Genomic DNA, 9,867 nt, shown 5'->3' on the forward strand with positions numbered 1-9,867 from the left:
TTATTTGGTTTCTTTATGCATGGCCATAGTTTCAATGGGACCATAACAAAATTTTGTTCAATACATATTGGCTACTTTTCTCCTTTATCGGTTATCCATTCTTTCATCCAACTCAATCTGGCTGCTTGACAAATACAATGCTGTCCAGAACAGCAGTGTAGCAGCATCTAGAGGTCATAAACATCATAGCAAGACATTGAAACCCTCCTATTCTACAGAATGCTTAGGTATGCAATCATAGACCGGATAACAGGAGTCTCATTTATCTGTTCACCCACAGATGTACGAAAGAACTGTGCTCAAACCGATTCCAACGCTTGTGGATCAACTGTCAGGAAAATCAGGAGTAATTCAAGCGTCCAGAAAAGCCCTCTACATTGTTTTGCTTTATTGAAACAGATCCCCCCACAAGCTAGTTTTATCTCTTAAAGAAAAAAGAGAGAGAAGCATAATCTCTTTCCCTTCCGGGGCTAATAGTGCAGGGGGTGGAGAGGTCAGTCAGTGAAAGTATATGAGGGGAAAGGTTAAAGCTGTCCCTGCAATTCAACCCTGACTGGAATTTAGGTACGGAGTAGTTGCTCTTTCCCATTAAAAATGCTTGGCAGATCCATTCTTGGATCTCACAACATCCTGTGTAGCTTGGTTCACAGTGCCCACAGGTCCCTGGCTCAAACTTGGCAGACTCCAAGCCAGACAGGCAAATAAAGGTTTGTTGATCCTTCTATTTATTTATCCTGCTGGAATACCTCTGAGGTTAATAAATCCTCAGTAATCATGTCAGGAGAATATATGTGTGTGTGTCCTAGGTGAATAAAAACGGAGAGAAGAATTCCATGCCTTCTTGAGGTGTTGATCCTGGAAGGGCCATAACCCAGACTTTTCCAGGATCATGTACCTCCTGTACTCTGGGTAGGAAGAGAAGGCCATCCTTCTCTACACCTTTTATAAACATCTACACATATTGTGCTGAAGACCATGGGTTGACTCATAAGAACATAAGAATGAAAGAAAAGCCATGCTGGATCAGTCCAAGGCCCATCAAGTCCAGCAGTCTGTTCACACAGTGGCCAACCAGGTGCCTCTACAAAGCCCACAAACAAGACTGCAGCATTATCCTGCCTGTGTTCCCCTTGCATCTAATACAATAGACATGCTTTTCTGAGACTGTAGGGAATAGGTATGCACCATGACTAGTATTCATTTTGACTAGTAGCCATGGATAGCTCTAATCTCCATGAACATGTCCACTTCCCTCTTAAAGCCTTTCAAATTGGCAGCCATCACCACATCCTGGGGCAGGGAGTTCCATAATTTAACTATGCATTGTGTGAAGAACCCTTGCACATTGGGTTGGGGAGAGGGGAAGAGGCAAATCTTATATCTGGAAATGAAGGTGGATGGGTTACTTCTTACCTACTTGCCTAGCCCATTAAGGCTCTAGGATCAACACCACTAGTCCCTGTGGTCCTTCATCTCCCAAGCACTTGTAATTCGGAGTGGAAAAGATTTCCAAAGTTTTCTAGCAGAACAGGAGTACCCCTCCTCCCTCTGGTATTTCCCTATCAAAATGATCACATGATCAGGAGAAGAGGCATTACTTCCTCAGTTCTCTCCATGCTGCTATCAGAGACCCCAAGAAACTAAGGTTCCAGAGAGTTCACAGTGAGGCAGGAAGGAGGGTGTTACCCGAAATGCTCTTTAATTGGGGAAATTAGCTGAGCAATCGGAAACTATGTATTTATAAAGCGAGATCAACCAACTATACCAGAGCCCATTAACTGTGACCTTAAGAATAAAGACAGACAAGGGATTTCCGAATTAAAAGTGTTTATGTTGTTTCTTTCATTCGGTGGTGCAACACAAACATACACAGAATCTAAGAATTCAAAAGGTAGTAGAATACAGACAGATGCCCATTTGGCAGGGATCGTTGGTGGGGTAATATTTACCATTCTTGAAGAGGAGATGTCCAAGTTCCCGTAGACTAAGATAGCAGAAAATAAGAGCAAAGGCGGGGGCAAGGGGTTCCCGTAGACTTGGCCAGCAAGGCGGGAGGGAGCATGGTCAGGCTGCGCAAAAACCAAACCAACAGAGTAACGACGCGGAAGCCAGGAAAGACTAAGGTAACATTATGGGCTGGGGGCACCCCAGATATACTGTTTTTCTGGGGGCGGGGAGAGGATTTACCCCTCCTAGGTTCCCAGGTGACAAAAGGTGACAAAAGAATTAATCTTTGGCTGCCGGGGTGGGGTAGTGAGAATTTGGAAATCTATTCTGATTCCAATGGCTTGCACACCCCGGGAGGAACCGGGAGGTCTCTGCTGAAGTGATTAACGTTCTAAAACAAAAGGCGTGATCTCTGCAAACATCTTGGGATCGCTGCTGCATGGCTGGAGGAACGACTCATTGCTGAGATCAGGATCGCTGCTGATTGCCCATTAAGCTGCTGATGTTGCAATGGGGAAAGGGGGGTGTTGGCACTGACTATGTGACTGTCTGCTTTCCACGACATGGCTGTGGCTAGAACAGAGTCTGCACAGGAACATGGAGTCTCTCAGGTTCACTGGAGGTTGCCCTTGCTTCTGCTTCCTAGCTGCCGGCTGCACGGAGCTTGCAGGAGCGGCCGTGTCAGTTTCAACGGAATGCGCAGCAGCCGTCCCAGGAGCGTTTGGGGCGGGCGCACGGCTGGAACAGTAGTTGTGTGCCTGCATATCGGGTTGCCAGGTCCAGTCCGGGAGTTTAGGCGGCCCGTATGCTTACAAGGGAGTGTGCCAGCAGAGAAGACCAATTGACGAACAACACTTACAGGTAAGTGCAACCCTGTTTTCATCATCATGACTTCTGTGCAGTCTCACATTGGGAGACGAGCAAGCTCACTGAGTGAAGGAGGTGAGTGTGAAGTCCTCAAAGGAAGAGACCATGGAGGACCGCCTTTCCAACAGTTGTTTGGGATACCATATTGACATTCACCCAGAGCTGCTTTATAAAGGAGCAGGGACCTGTCTACAAGCATCCCAACAAAAATACTTCCAGGAAAGTGGCAAGGAAAAACAGCACTCTGGTGGAGAGAGGTGTGATACGTAAAGTGGCATTGAGCAGTCATGCACATGAGACAGAGTATGATAGCCTCAACCAAGCCACGAAGACGTGCGAGGATGCTGGCCAGTCCTTTTCAGAGCCTGAAAGACCAATACAAGGCAGTATTAGGGCCCTAGCAGACAACAAACCAAGAAAAGGTACATTTAAGGAATGTAAGGTGTGCACAGGTGTTTGGCGTCAAAAACAAATATAAGGAAGGATAGTGTTGTGAGACATGAGGACTGAGAGACAATCCCTGGGAATCCTGGCCAGGGCAGCAGACACCCTAATATTGTGAAACTTCATGAATGGAGGAGGCATAGGTTAGAACCCACAATGTCTTCATTCCACTTAGAGGTGCAAGATATGGTAGTGAAGGGGTGGCGCTTGCCACTCAGAAAAATCTGAGACTACTGCTACAATACCAGAAAGGGGCTGATCAAAACTACCAAAGAGTGTATGTCCTCATTTTCAGCTTAGTAAAAAAACAGTCGCCTGTAGCCTGCTTTTTGAAGACAAGTGGTCTTCTCGACACTGAAATGCTGAACCTTTGACGGAACTGAGGGTGATCGTCCATGTAAATTCAAGTAGAAAGAGTCATTCAGCAACCTAATTACAAAGGAGCAAGTCACTTGTGGCTCCTCTGAATACATGGATTTCTTTTGGCATTTTCTCATAACTATTGGATCAGCAGCAGATAATGAGCTCCAGAAGGCATCCTAAAAAAGCACCTTCAAACATATCTGGATTTCTTCATGCTTTGTCCAGCTAATGAAATGTTTCCAATTTTTGAGAAAGAGAGATTGGATGGCTACTGACAACAGTTTACGCACAAGATGGCTGCTTGTGAATTTACCAGGGGGCTTGTAAAGACAAAAGGGGGGGGGCTTGCAGGAGGATGCATACAACTATATAAATAGCAAATGATTTGGTAGATGTTACCATGTCACACTACTCCATTTACCTAGCTAGTTGCAGGGACTTGATGTGCTTTGAGTTGCCATGTGGGGCAGCTACTCAGATGGGTGCATACATTCTGAGGTGATTTGATTATCTGAGGTGATTTGATTATCTGAGGTGATTTGATGACCCCACATCTTGAGTTAGAAACATTTTATATGCTTTGTGTCAGTTTCTAAACAGTGCTTGACTTACACTGAATTATAAAGTAGCATTAGAAAATTAGGTTCATTTGAAAGGAATTTCTCAAAGACCATTTTCTCCCAGGATGGTAAAGAAGTCAGTGGGAAGACATCCTCCTTTATTGCTGTAATCAAAGCAGAGTTTTACATATTTGATAAGTATTATAATTAATACTCTTCACACGTTCCTAACTCTTCTCTCAGCAGTGGTACAATCAATTTCCCCATTACCTCCCACAGAATTAAGCCCTCGCTTTACTATGATTATTTTGAAACGTGACACAATTGAGTTTGCAAGACCGCTTGTCTTTTAATCCCCATTCAGGTCAACATAAATATGACCTGCTGCTGATATAATAAGCTTCTCAGTTTTGAACATGGTGGCATCAAAATCACCACAAGACAGCAAGTTTCTTCCACTTGTCCTGAACTCAGTTGCCTCAGGACTGGCAGCCCATATATGTATTGAGGTACCCCTTACAATTCTCTTAAGGGTCTCTGAACTGACAGATGGAAGCTTCAGAAAAAAGCTGATGTAGTGGTTAAGAGTGTTGGGCTAGAACTGGAAAAGCCTGGGTTCAAATCAATCTTCAGTCATGAAAATCACTGCGTGTAGGGCTGTTGGAAAAAAAAATTCGGTATAGTTCGGATTCAGCCGAATTCGGCCCATCTGGATTCGGGATATGCCGAAGTCCGAACTCCCCCACTTCGGGTCCGTGCAATTCGGCGCGAATTCAAAGTTCGGGAAAGAAATTCGGCCAAATAAAGCCATTAAAAACACAAACGCACCTTTCTGCGGCTCCGGGGGGGGGGCATTTTTTGGGGTAGAGGTCCCAAACTTTCAGCGGAGCTTCAAAGGACCCTTCTTGCAAGACCCCCCAAGTTTTGTAAAGATTGGGTCGGGGGGGTTGAGATATGGGCCCCGAAAGGGGTCCCCCCACCCTTAATGTGCATCTCTGAGCAGAGCTTGCCGCCCATGCACAAAGCTCCCAGCCCCGACAAACAGCTGAGTTGCAGGGAGCAAGGGCGGGGCAGGTGCAAAGAAGTTTGCAAAGCAACACAACTGCAAAGCAACACAACTGCAAAGCAACACAACCATGCAAAGCAACACATTTGCAACCATGCAAAGCAACACCTGACACCTGGGAGTTTGCAAACCATGGAAAGGGACAGAGGAAGCTAGCTATGAATAATGGGCGGGGCAGGTGCGAAGAAGTTTGCAAAGCAACACAACTGCAAAGCAACACAACCATGCAAAACAACACGTTTGCAACCATGCAAAGCAACACCTGACACCTGGGAGTTTGCAAACCATGGAAAGGGACAGAGGCAGCTAGCTATGCATAATGAGCAGGAGGGGGTGGAATTTCCCCTTTTGCATCAGACTCGGGACCAGGCAAATGCATTCTTTAAGTCACCATTTGAAAACCAGTTTTGAGCAAGCATCAAAATAGACCTAACCGATCTTATGAATGAGGGAAAACCTGAGGACATACAACTGAAGCCCCCCTCAAACCAGGGAGAGAGAGACTCGAGGGGGCACCCCCCCCAGGCAGAACAGGTGAAAGCCCCCTTTGGCTTCCCCCCCCACCCACAGAAACTGCTTCCTCCCCCCCCCCACACACACACACTACTTCCCCACACACACACACAGAGGAGAAAAATTATAGATTAAAGCCCCCAAAGGGGTCTTACTGTCTTCTGTTCCATCAGGAGGGGCTGGGAGGACTGGGTAATCCAATACAATTCTATTTAAGCATGGGAGGTTTTGCCTTGGATTTGCCGCTCTGGAGATGCATACAGGATCGGGTGATCAGTTCATCCCAATAGGGAAAAGGGGAAAGCCCATATCTCGGGACCCCCTGACCCGATGTTTACAAAACTTGGGGGGTCTCTTAAGAAGGCTCGTCTAAAGCTATGCTGAATGTTTGCGGGCTGCACCCCCAAAAAAGCGCCCCCTGCAGCCACGGAAATGGAAAAGGGGGGAGGGAAAAGGGGTGGAGCCCATATCTCGGGACCCCCTGACCCAATGTTTACAAAACTTGGGGTGTCTCTTAAGAAGGCTCATCTGAAGCTCCGCTGAAAGTGTGGGGTCTCTACCCCCAAAAATGCGCCCCCTGAAGCCATGGAAAGGAGCAAATGTGCACACTCACCCCCCCCCCACGAGGATTTCTCTCTCTTTCTCTCCCCGGCCGGGCCGCGCAGCAGCTGATTCCTCCAGTACTCAATCCTGACTGATTGGCCAGAAGAAGACCCAGCTTGGCCACCGATTGGTCGGGGGAGAATGCTGCTTACTGACGGTTATGCTGCTGCGTCCCGAATTTGCCAAATTTATTCGTGAACTCCCGAACTTGCTGAATTCGGCTCCCCCGTGTTCCCACCGAGTTTGCAAAGAAGTCCCAAACTAAAAACCGCTGAATCAGGGGCAAATTCAGCTGTTTTTCGGTTCGGGCCGAACCAAATCGACAGCCCTAACTGGGTGAACTTGGGCCAATCACTCTCTCTTTCGCCCCAACTCATCTCACAGGATAGTTGTGAGAATAAAACAGGGTACAACTATGTATACTACTGTAAGTTGTTTGGAGAAGCACTGGGATAAATATGTAGTAGAGAAATAAAAGTTCTGTGATAGAGTTCATATAATATAAAGAGATCCCAGCGTTCAGCTAATGCTTTCACGGCCCACACTAAATATATACCATGTCTGCACAGTGTAACATGATTCATACAGTAATAAGAGGCGAGCAGCTATATGGCTGTAAGAGGGAAGGCAGCATGGTATAACCCGATCTCGTCAGATCTCGTAAGCTAAGCAGGGTCAGCCCTGGTTAGAATTTGGATGGGAGACCACCAAGGAATACCAGGGTTGCTATGCAGAGGAAGGCACTGGCAAACCACCTCTGTTAGTCTCTTGCCATGAAAACTCCAAAAAGGGGTCGCCATAAGTCGGCTGTGACTTGACGGCACTTTACACACACACACACACACACACACACACACACACACACAGAGAGAGAGAGAGAGAGAGAGAGAGCTGTACTTTCTGTTCTACTTTGCGCATATAATACATATATTCACTCAGTCATTCAGGGAAGAAGCGTGCATTAATTCAGCTTGGGTTCCTAATCTCATTCACTGCTGATTTTATATGACTGTATGTGTGCATACTCACACGTGTGCATGTGTATGTTCTGGAGTCTGTAGACAAGAAGCAGCGGGTTGGAGATAATATTTAACTCTTTCCATACCCACTTTTAACTCTTTCCATATCCACTGATTTGCAAGGGACAATGCATCTCTGGCTGTTCTCCTTTTCAATAAGGTTCATTTCTGGTTTCAGAACCCAGCTGGTGAAAACTGGTCATGGTGCTTTTGCAGGTAGAACTGGCAGGCAAGGAAAGAGACCAGCATGCTTTCTCTGGACTGAATAACCTTTCGAATTATAGCGCAAACACTGGACAGTGAAGTTTGAATTTGTCTCATAACACAAGTTTTACCTTCAGAACCAACAGTCAATGTTTTGTTTTCATCCATGAAAGGGAAGGAACTCCAACCACCACCCCCGACAGAAAAGAGGAATAATCAAAACATTAATGGACCGTGCAAGACGGATCTGTGAACCACAGTTTCTCAAGGAAGAAACTAACCATCTAAATCACGCACTGCTAGCAAACGGCTACTCCAAGAATGAAATCAGAAGGGCCATTGAACCAAACAAAAATCAGAAAACTCAAGAAAAACAGTCTCCCATAGGAAAGGTATTCTTGCCATTTATTAAAGGAGTCACTGATAGGATGGAGAAACTTTTGAAAAAACATAACCTACAAACAGTGTTTAAACCCACCAAGAAAATACAACAAATGCTACGATCAGCAAAAGACAAAAGAGACCCCCTCACCTCTGCAGGAGTATATCGTATACCTTGCAGCTGTGGAGAAGTTTACATCGGGACCACAAAACGCAGCATACAAACAAGGATAAAAGAACATGAAAGATACTGCAGACTTGGCCAACCTGAGAAATCAGCAGTGGCTGAACATGGACTGACACAAACAGGACACAGGGTCTTATTCCAAGACACTGAAAGACTGGACAATTCTACCAACTATTTTGTCAGATTGCACAGAGAAGCCATTGAAATTCACAAACATCAGCACAACTTTAACAGAAAAGAGGAGAGTTTAAGAATGAATAAGGCTTGGCTTCCTGCCCTGAAAAACCTCCAGACAAAGACAACATTCAACAATAGCCATACAGATTAGTTTTGGATTACACACATTAACAGATCACTTCAGGATACAATGGTTCCATATTAACATACCATACCCTCATTAGCACATTATCTTGATACTTACAGGACAATACTTTTGCAGGACAATACTCAGCTCAAACCCAACCCCTTTCTGACTATATATTACTCTTTCTACACCCTTGACACTGAGAGACACTGTCCTTCAGTGTTACTACTCTGAAGATGCCTGCCACAGTTGCTGGCGAAACGTCAGGAAAGAAAATTCCAAGACCACGGTTACACAGCCCGGATAACCTACAAGAACCACATGTCCAATCTGTTGCCTCCATGGACTGTCAGAAGCCCAGAACACTAGTGAACCCGTAAGGAACTACATGGTCTTTGTGTGCACCTCAGCACAGTGGGTTTGTGGAGGACGCATCAGTATGCAGACTGACCAACTAGCAATCCAATTTATGGTTGCCTGAATCAGCCTTCTGCAACTCACTCAGTATTCATCAGTGTATTTAATGATTGAAAGATAGAATCCTGAAATAGTCAAATAGATGTGCAATAGTTGGTGCCAGCTTTTTAAAGGTTTCATTTACAAATATAAATCTGGACACTAAATAGTTTACATTAAAAAAAATCTAATACAATATTTTTATTCTGCTCATTAACATGCTCGTTCTGTATTTTGGCTCTGAATTGAATTTCTAGGTACCATAAAGACAAAGGAATTGAACACTAGCGGGAGGAAAGCACAGTCTGCAAATTACTGAAAGAGCAGCCACTAAAGAAGCTGCCTGCCGCAAATTTATCTGCTTTGGATAGAAGCAATTAACTTTCCTATTTATGTGGTAAGTAACCAGATAATGCTATGTAATTATGTATGATTTGCATTGAACGAAATGGTACTGCTAATTTCCACTGAAGTGTTGCATGCTATTTAAAATAATTAATTTGCTCCAAATTGTTTTCACGCTACAAGTATGGATAGCTGAGTTTGTCACAATTCTGAAAGATTTTTCTACAAATTTTTCAAAATGTCCTCGGACATCCGTAGCACATGATTTTTTTGCACAGAACATCAGCAGAATGAAGTTGGCTGGAAGCAAGAGAAACAGTAACCATCTCAAGGACTAATGCACAATTACCGAATTTAAACATTCTTTCTAAGCTGTACTGAACAATGATAAAAACAGATGGGTGAGCTTTTTTTTTTTTTAACCTAAACTTATTTTCAATGACTGCCTGATATCTGATGCATGGTAAACATGTCTGACACAAAGTCACAACCAATCCTAGCTCAGAGGCGGCAAAATGCGCCACCTTGAGCATCCTCCTCCACATTCAGCCACATGGAGAGAGTAAACTCTAGCTCAGCATGACAACAATGACATGCAGAGTTTCCTA

This window comes from Euleptes europaea, chromosome 5 (assembly GCF_029931775.1).
Source record: "Euleptes europaea isolate rEulEur1 chromosome 5, rEulEur1.hap1, whole genome shotgun sequence".
In the NCBI taxonomy this organism is placed as follows: Eukaryota; Metazoa; Chordata; class Lepidosauria; order Squamata; family Sphaerodactylidae; genus Euleptes; species Euleptes europaea.